The sequence below is a fragment of the Alligator mississippiensis genome, chromosome 5, assembly GCF_030867095.1.
Source record: "Alligator mississippiensis isolate rAllMis1 chromosome 5, rAllMis1, whole genome shotgun sequence".
Taxonomy (NCBI): domain Eukaryota; kingdom Metazoa; phylum Chordata; order Crocodylia; family Alligatoridae; genus Alligator; species Alligator mississippiensis.
Window position 1 is genome coordinate 203,894,559 of NC_081828.1, and position 15,436 is coordinate 203,909,994.

Genomic DNA, 15,436 nt, shown 5'->3' on the forward strand with positions numbered 1-15,436 from the left:
GTAGTGAATCAGCACAGTTTCACCAAGCACTTCAGTTTTGATAGAGCTACATTTTCTGACAGAAAATGGTTCTGTTGAAGCTTTTCCAGGTAAGTTTTAAGAAATTCACTGAAGAGTATGAGGTACTCCGATATTGCAAGAATAATAATTTGCTTTGCATATTCATAGTTTGAAATCAGCTTGCCTTTCGTGTGTTGGCTTTTTTCTTTTTAAAACGAACATTTCTTTAGATTAACATGAAAATGCCAGTTTCTGACAGTGGCTCATGCAGTTTTAAGAATAGGTGAGACGCTTACATAAATAGCGATGATCCTGCCTTGAGCAGATGACCTCCTGAAGACTCTTCCAGCCCTACTATTCTATGACTCTGTAGGCACCTCTACATGTGAATTAATGCACACAAATAAATCCCAGAGCAATAAGCCCTGGAGTTTATCAATGCACAGCACATTGAGCTGAGTCAGAGCAGCTCTGGCTGGCAGGGCTGCTCCCCCCAGCTCAACATGCTATAGATGGGCTGGCTGGTGCACAAGCCAGCAGGCAGCCCCCACACTGAAGCATCCTTGTGGCCTAGCCACCCAGGGCCGTGTCTACACATGCGCTCCTGTGGAGTCAATTAGTTTACTCCAGCCTAATAGGGGCGCATGTGTAGAAGACAATGTTTACTGCACAGATCATTAGTCCACTGCACAGTAAATATCTCACGTAGATGTGCCCTATGATTAGGACCCAAATCCAGGAGTAGTGGTGTCTCAAACTCATGCATGTATATGATGGAAAAAAGCTTTGATGTGTCAGTGAATTCTCAGTGTAATTTATTGGATGTTTTCTGAAAATGCTGTTCCTCAGACCATTATTGCAAGTAAGTTGAGGTGGGAAAAAACCAGATGTGAGTTCTGCTTTTACCTTGTTGCCAAGTGAGGGAGCATGCAGATAGACACATAGCCTATGAGCTACAATTCTTAGGCCAGGTCAAGTAGTACCTTGCTGCCACCCCTGAACCAGGCCTGCACCTCATTGCCAGATTTTAGAGGTACCAGAATAGGGAGCAACTAAGCCCTACTACATAGTAGTATTGTTGCTGGTTTTCAGATAAAGCCTTTGAGCAGTGCCCATAAGTCTCTAAACAGTCTATTTCTTAACTTTAAGTATTTTATTTTACAACTTTATATATACTCTATAATAAATATAATTATATATCATTACTATTATTATGTTCCTATAAAAAGAATTAGGCACCTGGAAAAAGATGAGACTGGCAAAATACCAGGACTTTGGTCTCATGGTATCTCCTGATAGGAATTCATTTATGGATAAAGGGGATTTTTTGCTTCCCTCTGTAGCATGAGGAATTAACCTCTTTTTTTCTAGGTTCATCTGAACATATTTTAACCTACATCAGGGATGTCAAGCAAGACAATATCTGGACTGCTAGGCTACCAGAGGGCCACCACAAGCTCAGGGGGCATGGTGTGGCCTGCTATAGAATTTAGGGATCTTTGGCCCTGTTGGCCATAGCCATTGGTGGCATGGTAAGCTCACTGCCACTGCCCACTGACATCTCCCACCACCGGCAGACCTTGACCCCCCCAGGCCAACCACAGCAACATGCAGACCACTCACCACATTCAGACATGTCACTGCTGCCAGACTCACTGATGCTGTTCAGATCCGTCCGAATTGAATTTGACAACCCAGGTCTAAATGATTTCCTGCCACTACCTTTTCTCTGTAAATCTTTTTTTTTTCCTGAACGCTTTGCAGCTCAGGTGTACAAGAGATGTCAGAGCAGACATTCTGTGACCCTTTTTGGAAAAGTCACTGCTTGCAGAGTGCAGACACAGGGGACTAGACTCAATGGTCCAGGAGGTCCAAACACAGAGTAGCTGGTTTATTTCATGAGTATAACTTCCCTAGGTGGAACGATTCAAACTCTAGCACTTGTCATTGTATTCACTGGCTTAAATTTAACTCCCAAATTGCGACATACCAAAAGGAATCAGACACCACAGCACTGAGTGTAAGACATTGACATCAGAGCCCTCAATGTGGATTATTACAATGGATGAGGAACAATAATGCAATTACTCCTTTTTACATAGGAACCCTCATGGAAATGCAGGCTACTGCATTCCAACAGCTTAAATGTAGAGTCAAGGGTCTGATTCATGTTGTTTTTCACAGCAGAAGAACTTTTGGAGGTTCTGTCAACCCTAATAATTATTATCCGATGTAGAATTGGTTAGCAGATATCAGCAGAAACAGAATAGCACCATTATGTAGCATATGAACAGCAAACCAAGCAGTATCTCCTCTATTAGACATCATCTACTACACCCTGGATGTGTCTACACATGCAAATAATCCAGGCGCAGTTTTACTCTAAAGTACTCTAGAGTAAACTCTCCCAGGCACGTGTCTACACATGCAGAGATGAGGGAGCAGATTTGCTGCTACTAGCAGCAGACTGCTCCCACTCCCTGCAGCCCTGCACTGGGCCCCTGCAGCAGCCAGAGGGAGCTCTAGGCTCCCCGAGGGTGCTAGCCCAGGGTCTGGCAGGGAGCACTGGACCAGGAGAGAGAACTCCCAGCCAGATCATAGGACCAAGGCTGGGAGAACCATATCTCCCAGCCCGAGCCCCATGGTGGTGCCCAGGCTGGGATATCCAGCTGAGCAATTGCAGAGCAGGGGCTGGGAGCTCTCTGCTTCCAGTCAGGTGTCTATACATACATTACTGCACAGTAAGTAATCGAGAGTTAATTTGGTACTTGCGTTTCCAGGTAGCAAATCTACTCACGAGTAGAGCCAACTACTGTACAGTAAGCACCTGCACATGCAGACAGCGATGCTTACTGTGCAGTAATTGGCTGTAATCTCAAGTACAGCATCTCATGTAGATGAGCCCCCTGGGTGCATTTACAAGTGCACGTTACTGTAGAGTTGACTAATTAACTCCCCAATAAAGCATCACCATCTACATGTGCGCTGGTATTAGGATGCAGTAAATTAATTAGCCCTGCCATAGGATAGCACTGTTGGAGACAGTACTATAGTACAGCAAGGTAATTTACTCTGCCAAAATGCACATGTAGACAGTGACCAGGCTGGGTGGGGCATGAGGGTCCTACTGTGCAGGGGCTAATTGCTGCCTAGTAGGGCTGTATGAAACTTTGGTCCCTGATTCGATTTGGTGGAGATTTGGCCTGATTTGGTGGCCAAATCTCTGAATCTGAATCGAATAAGAGGATCCTTTAATCTCTCCAAATTGAATAAGAACCCTCTGAATCGATTCGGAGAGATTCAGAAAGATTCAGAGATTCAGACATAGACACAGCTTTAAATATTTTTTCTACGTACCTCTAGGTATGAGGGGCTCATAAATGCTGCGCTGCATGGAGTGTCCCACAGATGCACGGGGGGCTCCCCAGCATGCTTGGCAGCAGGCCCAGAAGTGGACCAGAAGCACTTCTGGTCCACTTCTGGGTCTGCCAGTGAGCGTGCTGTGGGGTCCCCCTGCACCCTCCCTGCATCAGCAACTGGTGCTTCCTGGGTTGGGGGGGCACCCGGGGTACCCTGCAGCTGATCGCTGACCTGGGAGAGCACAGGGGGGCCCCCCAGCATGCTCCCCAGAAGACCTGGAAGTGGACCAGAAGTACCGGGTGTGAAGGGCCCCCCCGCGCTCCTGTGGGACACGCCATGTGCCCCAGCATCACAGCGATCACAAGCTGTGCCTGCTACCTCAAGGTATGTAGACACAGCTTTAAAAGTTTTTTCCATGTCCAAATTGCTGATTCTCTAAATCAGTGTTGAATCTTCAAATTCAGATTCCATGAATCGAATCAGGGACAGTGATCCAAATAAACTAATCGAATCACTGTCCCTGATTTGGGCCGAATTCAAATCAAATAGGGCCCACTTGGCACACCCCTGCTGCCTAACCCTGCACTGTAGAACACTTGTGCCCCAGCCAACCCCTTCACTGCCCAACACTGCCACCTGGAAACTGCAGTTGGGCACCCCCAGACCTACAGCCAGCCCAGGGCTGCTCCACCCCATCTCAATGTGCTGCAGTCCCAGGCACATGTGTAAACGCTGTGCCTGGTACCATCTGACTCCAGTGTGAACTGTGCCTGAGTTTATTGCATTGAACTAATAGCACATAGATGCACCCCAAGTGTACCTAATGCTACAGAGGCTGTATCTGTAGTTGATCTGGCTGTCTCCCTCACTGCACTGTTGTATTCCTGCAATAGGTGTCACTTGAGGGCCATCTTCAAACCCACTCCAGTGAACAGAAAGATTGCTTTTAATGAGAATGGGATCAGGCTTTAAGTTCTACCATTTGGCCAGATCCAAGACATAGCATAGGACATGGACATCACTATAAATATAAACAGGCTAATGGGCCCTGCATTACTAGTCCAAACCCATTCAAGGCATCCTTTCTAATAAACCCTATATGTGCTGAGAGATAAGTGTGAACAAACAGATGAATACTCTGTTGGATAAATTTTACACCTGACCTGTGAAATGGAGGTCATTTAGCAAATATGAAACACAATACTTCCTAAGACCCAGACAGAAGAAAGGTTATTCCTACTATTTCATAGCAGCTAAGCCACAGGAAGCTGTTTAAACACTATTCCAGCTTTCCTGAAATAAATCAGTTTTAGTTTCATTCATGTAGTGAATTTTTATCTTACACTTCTAAATTTGAACCACAATTACCTTATCTGCAGGACGATTAAAAAGGACATTCTATTCTCTCCTTCTCTGTGCTATACCCTGAAATATCTGCTGCCCAGATTTTCAGTTACCCTTGTGCAAATACTATGGGAGTAGCATGCATGTAAAATGAAGGTACGATTTAGCCCACTATGTAAAATTAACACAGATCTCTTGAATTCAAGCCAGCATCTCTCTTTTACATAAGAAGGGAAAGTGTCCTAAAAGTTTCTCTCTCATATAGTTAAATTCCATTTTGAAATGGCAAAGAAAACATTACTGAGAAGGATGTGCAGCACTCAGCAGTCTCACTGCACATCAGTTCAAGCAAATCTCCTTTTTTCTTTCATCTCTGCCACTATGGCAGCTGCTGAATGCAGCAGAAGAGTTTGCAAATGCACTAGATATTTTGGACATGTCCATGCTGTGGCAGCAACTAATTCCAACTGAGACAGCACCAAGTACACCCTGTCCAAACTCCAAAACTAGCAGCATGCTGAAGTGGATCCTCCAGAATCTTTCCCAGTAGTCACTCCTAACCATGGCAGACACCAAGATCTCAGTAGCGTCCAGAGAGCAATGGTTTTGAAGTATGCCCATCTATTTGTCCATCCAATTACCATGAGCAAGGCCCATCTGCCTAACTAGTAGCCCCTTTTTTATGGGGGCTAATGGACAAATGGAACAACTAAATTCTTCGACAACTAATGAAAATAACAGGATAGGAGCGTCATGTGGGTCGAAGGTTGAAGTATGCCTGTTGGAGTGGATGGGTGGGTAAGGCATACATGGGGTACCCCAACCAGATGATGTCACTACCACGCTGTAGGCCTAAAACCCTTTAAGAATTTGCCTTTACTTCATGCTTACCAATGAAGTTGGAGTCCAACAAGCCCAGCCCTGAGAATCATTAGACAGGACAAGGAATTATATTCATTATAGTGATGTAAGAATGCTAAGTATTCCCAACCACCCTCAAATAGACAGCACTCCCATCCACACACACTCACCACATGTTTAATGTTTTCATGACATTAAGTTGACTTTTTTTTTCAGTTATATTGGGGTTTGGCAATATATACACGTGGCCACAAAGTGCTAGCCTGTGATCAGACAAGGAGTTTATGCATTAATGACCTAACTCACCCATATGTACTCAACCCATAAGTCCTTGGAAATTTTATTTGTACAGCACCATTCTCAATAACTACTGGTTTAGTCATGTGTGGAGAGCAGTAGCTAGTCATGTTAGTTGGAAGTCAGACAGAAGTCCTATCTTCTGCCTGGTATAGTCATGTACATCAGTGAAGAGTGGGTATAGAAGTTTATTAGTATTTACCAAAACAGTAGGGTAGCACATTGGTGCAAATTACTACATAAGATACAAAGTAATGATGAATCAGACCTGTGCATCTTTATTTAAATACACAAAATATGTAAAAAGGACCCTGAATGTACAAACTTGAAAAGCTAGATGCACAGAGCATAAAGCTGAAGAAGTCAGAACACCAAGAAATCAGACCACAAATGAAAACTGTCTGGCATTTGGAACTGCTTCACACAAAATTACATTCTTGCCGCCCACTCTTGAAAAACACTCAGGTTGCTGGCATTTTTACCCAGACTAATTAACAAATAGAGTGGCAATTAAATCACATGGTTTTACCATTGAGTTCAGAAAAAACTCCCAAATTGCTACAGAGTAGCACAACATAGCTCATAAAATCTTGCTAGACATTAAAGTAATCATTTTACAACAACAATTTGAGTGAAGCAAATACCATGAAAATGCAACATAAATGTGATAATTATTCTAGTTTACATGTAACATTGTTATCACTTAAACTAAATCACCTCCCCAAGCCCGTGAACTCTCAGCAGCTTCACTGCTCTACAAATATGCCTTGAGCATCTATTCTATTTGAAGTTAGGATTCTCTTAAAATTACTTTTAATAGCTTCTCCCCATGCCATTTCCATGGCGAAAGGGCTGCTTTAGAAGGCCTCAGCCCACTCCAGGATCAAGGGGCTCACAGGCAGTAGTGGGTGTTCCTATCTTCAGGAATTTGAGAGCACATGGTCACATTATCTTGCTGTCTTCTTTCCAACAGACTTTGATGCCCCAGTGATGTCTACAGTACCAGATGCAGCAGTCTGCTCCCTGGTGGCAGTTGATTGCTGAATAGAGGATAGTCAGTAGGACTGTGTGAAGCTTCAGTCCCTGATTCGATTCTGCAGAGATTTGGCTCAATTCAATGGCCGAATCTCTGAACCTGAATCAAATCAGGAGACCCTTTAATTTCTCTGAATTGATTCGGAGAGATTCTGAAAGATCTGGTGATTCAGGCATAGCTTTAAATGTTTTTTCTACGTACCTTGGGGTACCAGGAGGTTCGTGAATCTGCGATGCTGGGGTACATGGAATGGGGGGAGGGCAGCACACTCAGTGGCAGACCCAGAAGTGGACCAGAAGCGCTTCTGGTCTACTTCCAGGTTCACCACCAAGCACGCACCCCCCTCCCCCCCACTTCTGTGGGATGCTCCATCTGCCCCAGCGTCACAGTGTTCACAAGCCACACCTGGAACCTTGAGGTATATAGAACAAACATTTAAAGCTGTGTCTATGGCCGAATCACTGATTCTCCAAATCAGCATCGAATCTTCAGATTCAAATTCAGCCGAATTGAATCAGGGACAGTGATCCAAATCAACAAATCAAATCACTGTCCCTGATTCAGGCTGAATCCGAATCAAATACAGCCCATTTCAAACATCCCTAAAAGTCAGGTAGTAATGATGGAAAACTCGGTTGTGGTCAGAGTCACTAAAAGGCCTTGACACTTTTACAGCCCAGACCATACAGTTATCAGAGTTTACATTCTGTATTTGGCCAATGAATGCGAAGGAGGAGTAGTGAGAGAACAAAAAGACTCAGAGGCCTGGTATCTTCCTAGAGCCATATAGAGCAAGCATTTTGTGGGGAACACCAAGAGAGCGAAGAGTCTTTTCTGAGGGAGAGCTGGGGATTGTTCAAGGATTTGTTTTTATATTTGAGTTAATGATGCTAGTTAGGGAGTAGGTAAGCATAGTTTTTATAGGAGAACAAACACTCTATAAACAAATAGGTATTCAACCAAGCATTCTTTTTTGTGGTAGCATGGGCCATTACGGATTAGTACAGAACATTTTTAAATGATGATTTTAAAAAAAAAGAAACAAATACTGTGTGGAGTCACTGAGCCATTTACAAGCTAGCCGAGCTAGCCGCACGTACTTACTTCGTTACCTTTGATCTGTCTGCCCCCCTTTCCCTCCTAGCATTTGACACACTCACTTGTTGCATCTTGTTCATGTGTGATGCACTCACTGATTGCATCTTATTTCATAAGTGGCAAAACAATTGGACTAAATGTGTACATGAAGTTATTCATGTGTGTAAATATTTGCATCATTAAGGCCTTGGATTATAGGCTCCAGGATAGATATCATCTCTTCTAGCTCACCAGAGGGATCCAGACCTGACTAGAGATTTTGAGTCATAATAACAATTATGATTTGGATTTTAATAATTAATCACTTATATTACTATTGCAACTACTGATCAGCATTTATTTTGGGTTCTCTATGTACATGGTTATTTCTCATACATTTTACTTGCCTTCTCTGTGTTTCCTCTTTTCTTTAAAAGGAAGAATAAAATATGTAACCTTTTCTATCCAAGTTTAGATTCAGCAAATTCAACATTCATTGCAATGACATGGCAATGATTTTTTACAATGATTACAATGATTTTACTTACTTTTTTGTACAATTTAACAGCAAGTTATTTTTACTCCCAGGAACTGAGCTGATTTGACAAAATATTACGTTCATATTAACTTTTAACTTGTGAGAGATTTAAAATACCATTTATTATTTGTACTGTCCTACCATCTCGGAGCCATAGTCAGGGCCTAGAAACCCACTGTGCTAGGTGCTGTACAGAGGCAAAACAAGATGGCTCCCTGCTGCAAAGAGCTTAAAATCTAAATATAGGATAAAAGAGAAAAGATCAAGATAGATAAACGGAGGAGTACAAAGAAACAGCGGTATTGGTCAACATATAAAGTACTGGTCATGTCACATCATAAGACATACCTCTCTCTCTGTTAACTTTTCAAAATGACTCACAAACCTATGACAATATTACCTAAAACTCATACCGTGCTGCTCATCTTCAAAGCACTTTACAAAGATTAACTAATTAATTTCACTGTCAAATCTTTTGCAGATCTAGTAATGGAACTTGGCTCCACCTCAGAGAGCAAATTTTCTTCCAGGCTCTGGCAAAGTAAACACTCATAATGATATAACCAGTGGGAAGAAAAACTGTAAGTGATGAGGTTTTGAACTTGAACAATAGTTTAATGATAGACAGTGGTTAGGGATAACCCTGGACCAAAGGGCCAAATTGTACCATTCATTTTGAAAGCAAAATTCCTCACTTATGTACAAGTTGGTGCCCACACTAAGGCACACATGCCTAGTGCACAGTGTTTTATTGCAAAGGTTAAGTATGCAAACTAGCTAGCTAAATTTGCGTAAATAATTGTGCAATGCCAACTAACTTTCTCCTAAAGGCAGCAACCCTATGAGCTACTTAACCCTACTCAGCTACTAAAAGTGAGTGAGAGATGGGAAGAGTGTCAAAGCAGGGAGGAGCTAACTCACCTCCTAGATAATGAACATCCCACCTTCTAGGAAGAGAGCAGCTGCTAGAGGCAAGAGGATACATTGCAACTTTAACTTTCCTTACTCACCAGCTCTTCTAACTACTGCTAGACAGTTGCTCTTCTAAAGGAACAGACATATTTTTGTATTCCAGACTATTGTCAAAAATGCTTAGAAGTTAAATTATTTTGGTGTTAGACCAATTTTCTATAGACTTAACAGCATGATAGAGCTGTAATGAGAGGACTCGGCATATAATTGCTGCTCTGTTAATAGAGCAATCTTCCCAAAAAAATCACTGGATAGAAAAAAGGGCAATTTGAAGAGTAGTTCCTGACTTGCAATGACTGAAAATGTTGTTATGATTATATATGAGTTTTATCACATACTACTTCTGGCTGTGACCATAGTGCTCATATGTTGGAGCTGAAAAATTGTTCCCCTGGCTGCTGGTGAGGTTTGCGCACTTGCATTTTGTAGGGTGGATAAAAAGTCTGTTCATAACAACCCTGTGAACAGAGGAGTCACCTATCTGCACTACACATCTCTGATACTAGGCATCAGATTAAAATAAAGAAGTCATGCAGCCATAATCTTTTGCTTTGGAACCACAAAATTGGCTTTGTAACAGTGGCCCAAATGATGACATCAGTTACAACTGAGAAACCTCATTCAACATGCTAGCTCAGAAGTACTGCATGGTACGTGTGACTTAGAATTATAGAATCTAGTCCAACCCCCTGCTCAAAGAAGGACCATCCCCAATTAGATCATCCCACCCAAGGCTTTGTCAACCTGGGCCTTAAAAACCTCCAAGAATGGAGGTCCCACAACCTCTCTGGGTAGGAGAATACTTTACTAGTGCTTCCAGTGCTTTCCTACCCTCCTAGTGAGAAAGGTTTTACTAATATCTAACCTAAACTTCCCTTGCTGCAAAACTTGAGACCATTGCTCCTTGTTCTGTCATCTGCCACCACTGAGAACAGTCCAGCTCCATCCCCTTTGGAACCCCCTTCAGGTAGTTGAAGGTTACTATTAAATCCCCCCTGTGCATCTACGTTTGCTCCTTCCATGCTGCTCCAGTGGGCAGAGCCAGAGAAGATCCCAGCAAGGTGCGGGGCCCAGGGCAAAGCAGTCTGCACGGGGTCTCTCTCCCTGTCCCATGGCACACTTACGCCGAGGAGTGAAAGCCCTGGCACACCGGATGCAGTGGGACAGGTGGTGGCTGGAACTTCCAGCAGGAACAGGAAATGACGGCCCAACCTGCCAGGCAGGTGGGTGGGCTACACACCAAAAGCGGCAGCCATGGCCTCTCCACCCGGCTTTGGAGGGCCCCCACAAAGTGCGGGGCCTGGAGTGGTTGCCCCAATTCCCCCCACCCCGCACTAGGGATGGCTCTGCCAGTGGATGAGGTATTTCTAAAAGAATTTAGTGCATGTTTTATATACTTCATGCATTGTGTTAACGGGCCACTAACTTTTTACTCAGAAATGCAATAACACAAACACCGAAGTGCCTAATTCTGAATTCCTTGTGCATTCGAAAGTACCAAGGAATGAATACATTCAGTGAGAGTTCTGGATAGGAAAGGAAAGCAAGTTTGACCAGAGATAAATTTTAACTGAACCCTACCTGTATACCCCTAGCATACCAGTAAACAATGAGAAAATGGGGGGCATTTTGGACCATACAAGAAAAGCTCTCTACAAGAAATTTCCCAAATTTAGAAGGTACCTGTGGTTGCACTGAACTGACCTCGTACTGCTGGGGTAGAATATATTGACCCTTCTCTGTTCTCTATTACTGGTGCCATCTTGGAATGCAAGGGAATCCCCCATCCTCTGGAGGAAAAAAAAGTGTATTATTACTCTATGGCCCAGATATTGCAGCTCCCAGCCTGAGGAATGTGAAGTGCTATTGCAAAGTCATCAAGGAACAATAGTAACAAAAACACTGTTGGCATTTGTTATGGATTTGAAGCAAAGATGATCCCTCTAAAACACAGCATCAGTCTTTCAGTCAAAACAGCCATGACAGCTGCACATGACTCTGAAAGCTAAAATGAATGAAGTATGTCAGCGTTGTGCAGGGAACTGAAGCAAGGCCTCTGCAAGCACACCATCAGTCCAGATTGCACAGCCAATCACTCTCAAACAACATCCTGGCACTTCCACCCCTGTCTATCATGTGGATTCAGGAAAGCAAACCAAACTAGGGCCTCAGATTTTAGCAACAGTGGTTTTAACAACATCCATTGCAATCTGTGAATACCAATCCCTAAGATATGCACCATCACAAGGCTTCCTCTCCAGCTTACTTTTCAATGCTTCTATAGACAGGGTTGAGAAATGTCTTAGGAATTCCCGGATATCTGATAAATACACACAAATTATGGGACAAGAAATATTCCTTTCTTTATTTGTGGCCCTGATTCAGCAAGGTACTAAGCCCTTTTGGGGCACAGAACAATCCTACTAAGACAGCAGAACCATTTAAGAGAGTTTAAAACTGAGGCATGTACTCTCATAACTTGCTGAGTCAGGGCCCAAGTTACCTTCAGTGTTATGACATTATGGACCAGAGGTAACATGCTGGATGCACTGAGATTAATAGGACTTTCACAACAAAAGTCAATGGGAGCAGGATGTCTGCCAGATTCTGTCATCCCTCCTCCCCTCCATAGTGCATCAAAATTGCTCACAAAGTAATGGAAGTTGGCTTCATGCACAGTTTTCGTTTTTAATGGCTGGAGCCATTTCACACATTGCACTCTTTCAAGAGGATTCTGAGAGTAAGCTCCAATAGAACAAGTGCTTTACAAGTGGGTTGAAAGAAAAAGAAAAATAAAGACAAATCACACATTTTCATGTGATTTTTTTCCATATGCGTCTTCAAAAAATGTGCTGATTAAATAACTTATCTCCAGTCTTACCATGCAAGGTTTAATGAATCTGACATCTCTTCCCCTCCAACGTTCTGTCAGACTAAAAACCTTTTCAACTTCTAATAGATATGTATGGTAATAGATATCTGAATGAAAGATCAAACAGGCATTAAGCACTGCAGAAATAGCCTGCTAAAAAGATGAAGTCACCCTCTAATGACATTATTATGACATACAGATTAAAAGAAGAACCAGTAAAGAAGAAGGATGATAATGCTATTGTGTTACTCCACTAAGGTATTTTACCAATAAAATGAAGTTACTCATTTTCCATTTCCAGCCTCTCAACTGATTGATATTCTCAGAACAAAATGTGCATTACAAATGCATTGTTCTTTAAGATTAAGAAGGGGAAAAAAGCCACCAAGCAAGACATACCTCTGTTTGGGGTTGGTATATAGTATCAGATGAACACATATTTCAAACGTTTGATCCTGTGCCTCGAAAAACTCCAAACATCATAAACCAAAATTAAAAACTTCTACAGCAGTCTTCATATGGTAAGTTCAAATTGAACACCCCTAAGGAAGGGATAATCACTACTTTGTTGCAACACAGATACATTTTTGGAAGCAGATGTATGCAAGGTGACCTGACTTCGGGAAACCACATTTGAAGCAAATATTTATTTGTATAACAAATGGAATACTTTCTACCAGCCAATTAAGCAGCTAAGATTAGCACAGACCTTTATTGTGACACTTCATAGATAAACTGAAAGCAATTTTTATTTGCTATAGTCTTATTACATTTTCAACTGTTCAAACAAATTTGAGTCTTGTTATTTGAAAGCCATGTCATAATAGGCCAGAATTAACCCCTCTGAAACAGGGGACAAAAGAAAAACTCCTTTCGCCAAGACCTGCAGGGTAATTCCAAAGTGGTAGGGAGTTATGCAAGGTATAAGGCTTCTGACGTCTGAATCTCACGTATCTTGAACACTCCAACCCAAAGATGCATAAAGCTTCATTTAGGCCATGTCTTCACTGATAGAGTTGACCTTCAGGTCATCCTCATGCCCATGCCTTATGGGTGCCTACACTGGAGACCCCTAAGCTTGACCCCCAGCAGCAGTGGTGAGGCATAGAGGGTGCACGGAGGTGCACATGCACCCCCTGAGAGTGCTGGTGCACCCCCTGTCAGGCCGTGCTCCCTGCTTAGGCAATGGGCAGGGGGGCAGGCAGGAGCGCTGGTGGCCCACCCTGAAAGCGCCGGCCAGGGAGTGGGGCCACCAGCAAAAGGTAAAAGACCACCTGCTACTAGGGGTGTGCGAAATGGGTTATATTCAATTTAGATTTGGCCCGAATTGGGGACAGTGATTCAATCAGTTGATTCTGAATCCGAATCTGAAGATTCAATGATAATTCAGAATCAGTGATTTGACCATAGACATAGCTTTAAATGTTTGTTCTACATACCTCAAGGTACCAGGCGTGGCTTGTGAATGCTGCAATGCCGGGGCAGATGGAGCATCGCACAGGAATTCAAGGGGCCCCCTGCATGCTTGGCAGCAAACTGGTCCACTTCCAGGTCCACAAGGGAGCATGCTGGGGGGCTTCCCCACACCCCTCCGGCTTGGCAATTGGCTGCAGGGGGACCCTGGGTGCCCCCCCAGACCTAGAAGGCACCAGTTGCTGAGACAGGGGGGTGCAGGGGGCCCCCCCTTCATGCGGTCCGGTGGCCCCGGAAGTGCTTCTGATCCACTTCCAGATCTGCTGCCAAGTGTGCTGGGGACCCTCCTCCACCCGGCACTCCTGTGAGATGCTCCATCCGCCCCAGCATCACAGCATTCACAAGCTGCCTAATACCTTGAGGTATGTAGAAAAATCATTGAAAGCTGTGTCTGTGGCCAAATTGCCGAATCTTTCCAAATCAATTTGGAGGGTTCCAATTCAATTTGGAGAGATTAAAGGGTCTCCTGATTCAATTTGGATTCGGAGATTCAGCCACTGAATCAGGCTGAATCTCTGCCGAATCTAATCAGGGACCAAAGCTTCACACAGCCCTAGTCGCTACCTCATTTGCCTCCTATTCTTCACCTCTTTCTGCAGTGTATTTGAGATTTGCTTAGGTGTAATAATCTCAAGCATATGCAGCAGCAACCCTGGAGTTTTCTGTTCCTGACTTCTTACCCTTCTGCACAGCACTTCCTGTTTCTACTGCCTAGGTGTGCAGATATCCCCAGAAGAAAAGTAGTCCACAGATCAAAACCCAGAAAAGCTCCACAATGGAACATGGAATATAACTTGCTCAAGAAACAAACAACTTTGGTGCAGGTTACAAAGAACAATAGAGATGCAGAAGGGTGGCTTATGTTGTTCAGGCTGGTTGCCAATGACATCAAGAATGTCTTCATTTGCTGCTGGCCAAAGAGTTTTCCTTCCATATGGCAATGACCTGTTGCTACTGCATCCTCCTTTCCATCCACAAAGAGAATCATGGAAAGAGTGAGATAGAAAAGATCTCAGGAGGTTATCTGGTCCTGCTTTGTCTAACTTGCACTTAAAAATTGCCACCTAAAAACCTCTCTAGGTATTCTGTCCCAGTGCTTAATCACTTTCATAGAAAGTTCTTCCTGATATCCAGCCTAAACCTCACATGCCACAATTTAAGTCCCTTTTGTCCTGCTTCCCGTGGGCACAGAGAAAAAATTACCATCATCCTCTTTAGAATAACCACTCCATAGATTAAAAAAAAAAAAAAAATCAATCAGCTTCCAGGATCATTAAGGTCTGGTTGAAAAAAAATAAAGAATGCATACAGTTCTGCAGAAGAGGTAGACGCACGCTAGTCAGAGCACTGTTCCCTGCCTTCCTCCACTGCTTTCCTGAGCTACAAAACGTGACGTTGCTCCATGAAGTTGCTACAGGCTCCTGAGAAACATAAAAGCTAGTTCCCTTCCAACTATTTTGAGGAGAGGAAAGGAAAGAGGAGGTACCCCACAGGTTTATTTATTTTTTATTTGTCTCAACATGGGTTTTAAGTCTAATTTTGCATTTCAATTTGCAAAGCATCACTGGTTATTATAGGTTTATTGTGTCCAAAAGACTGCAAAGTA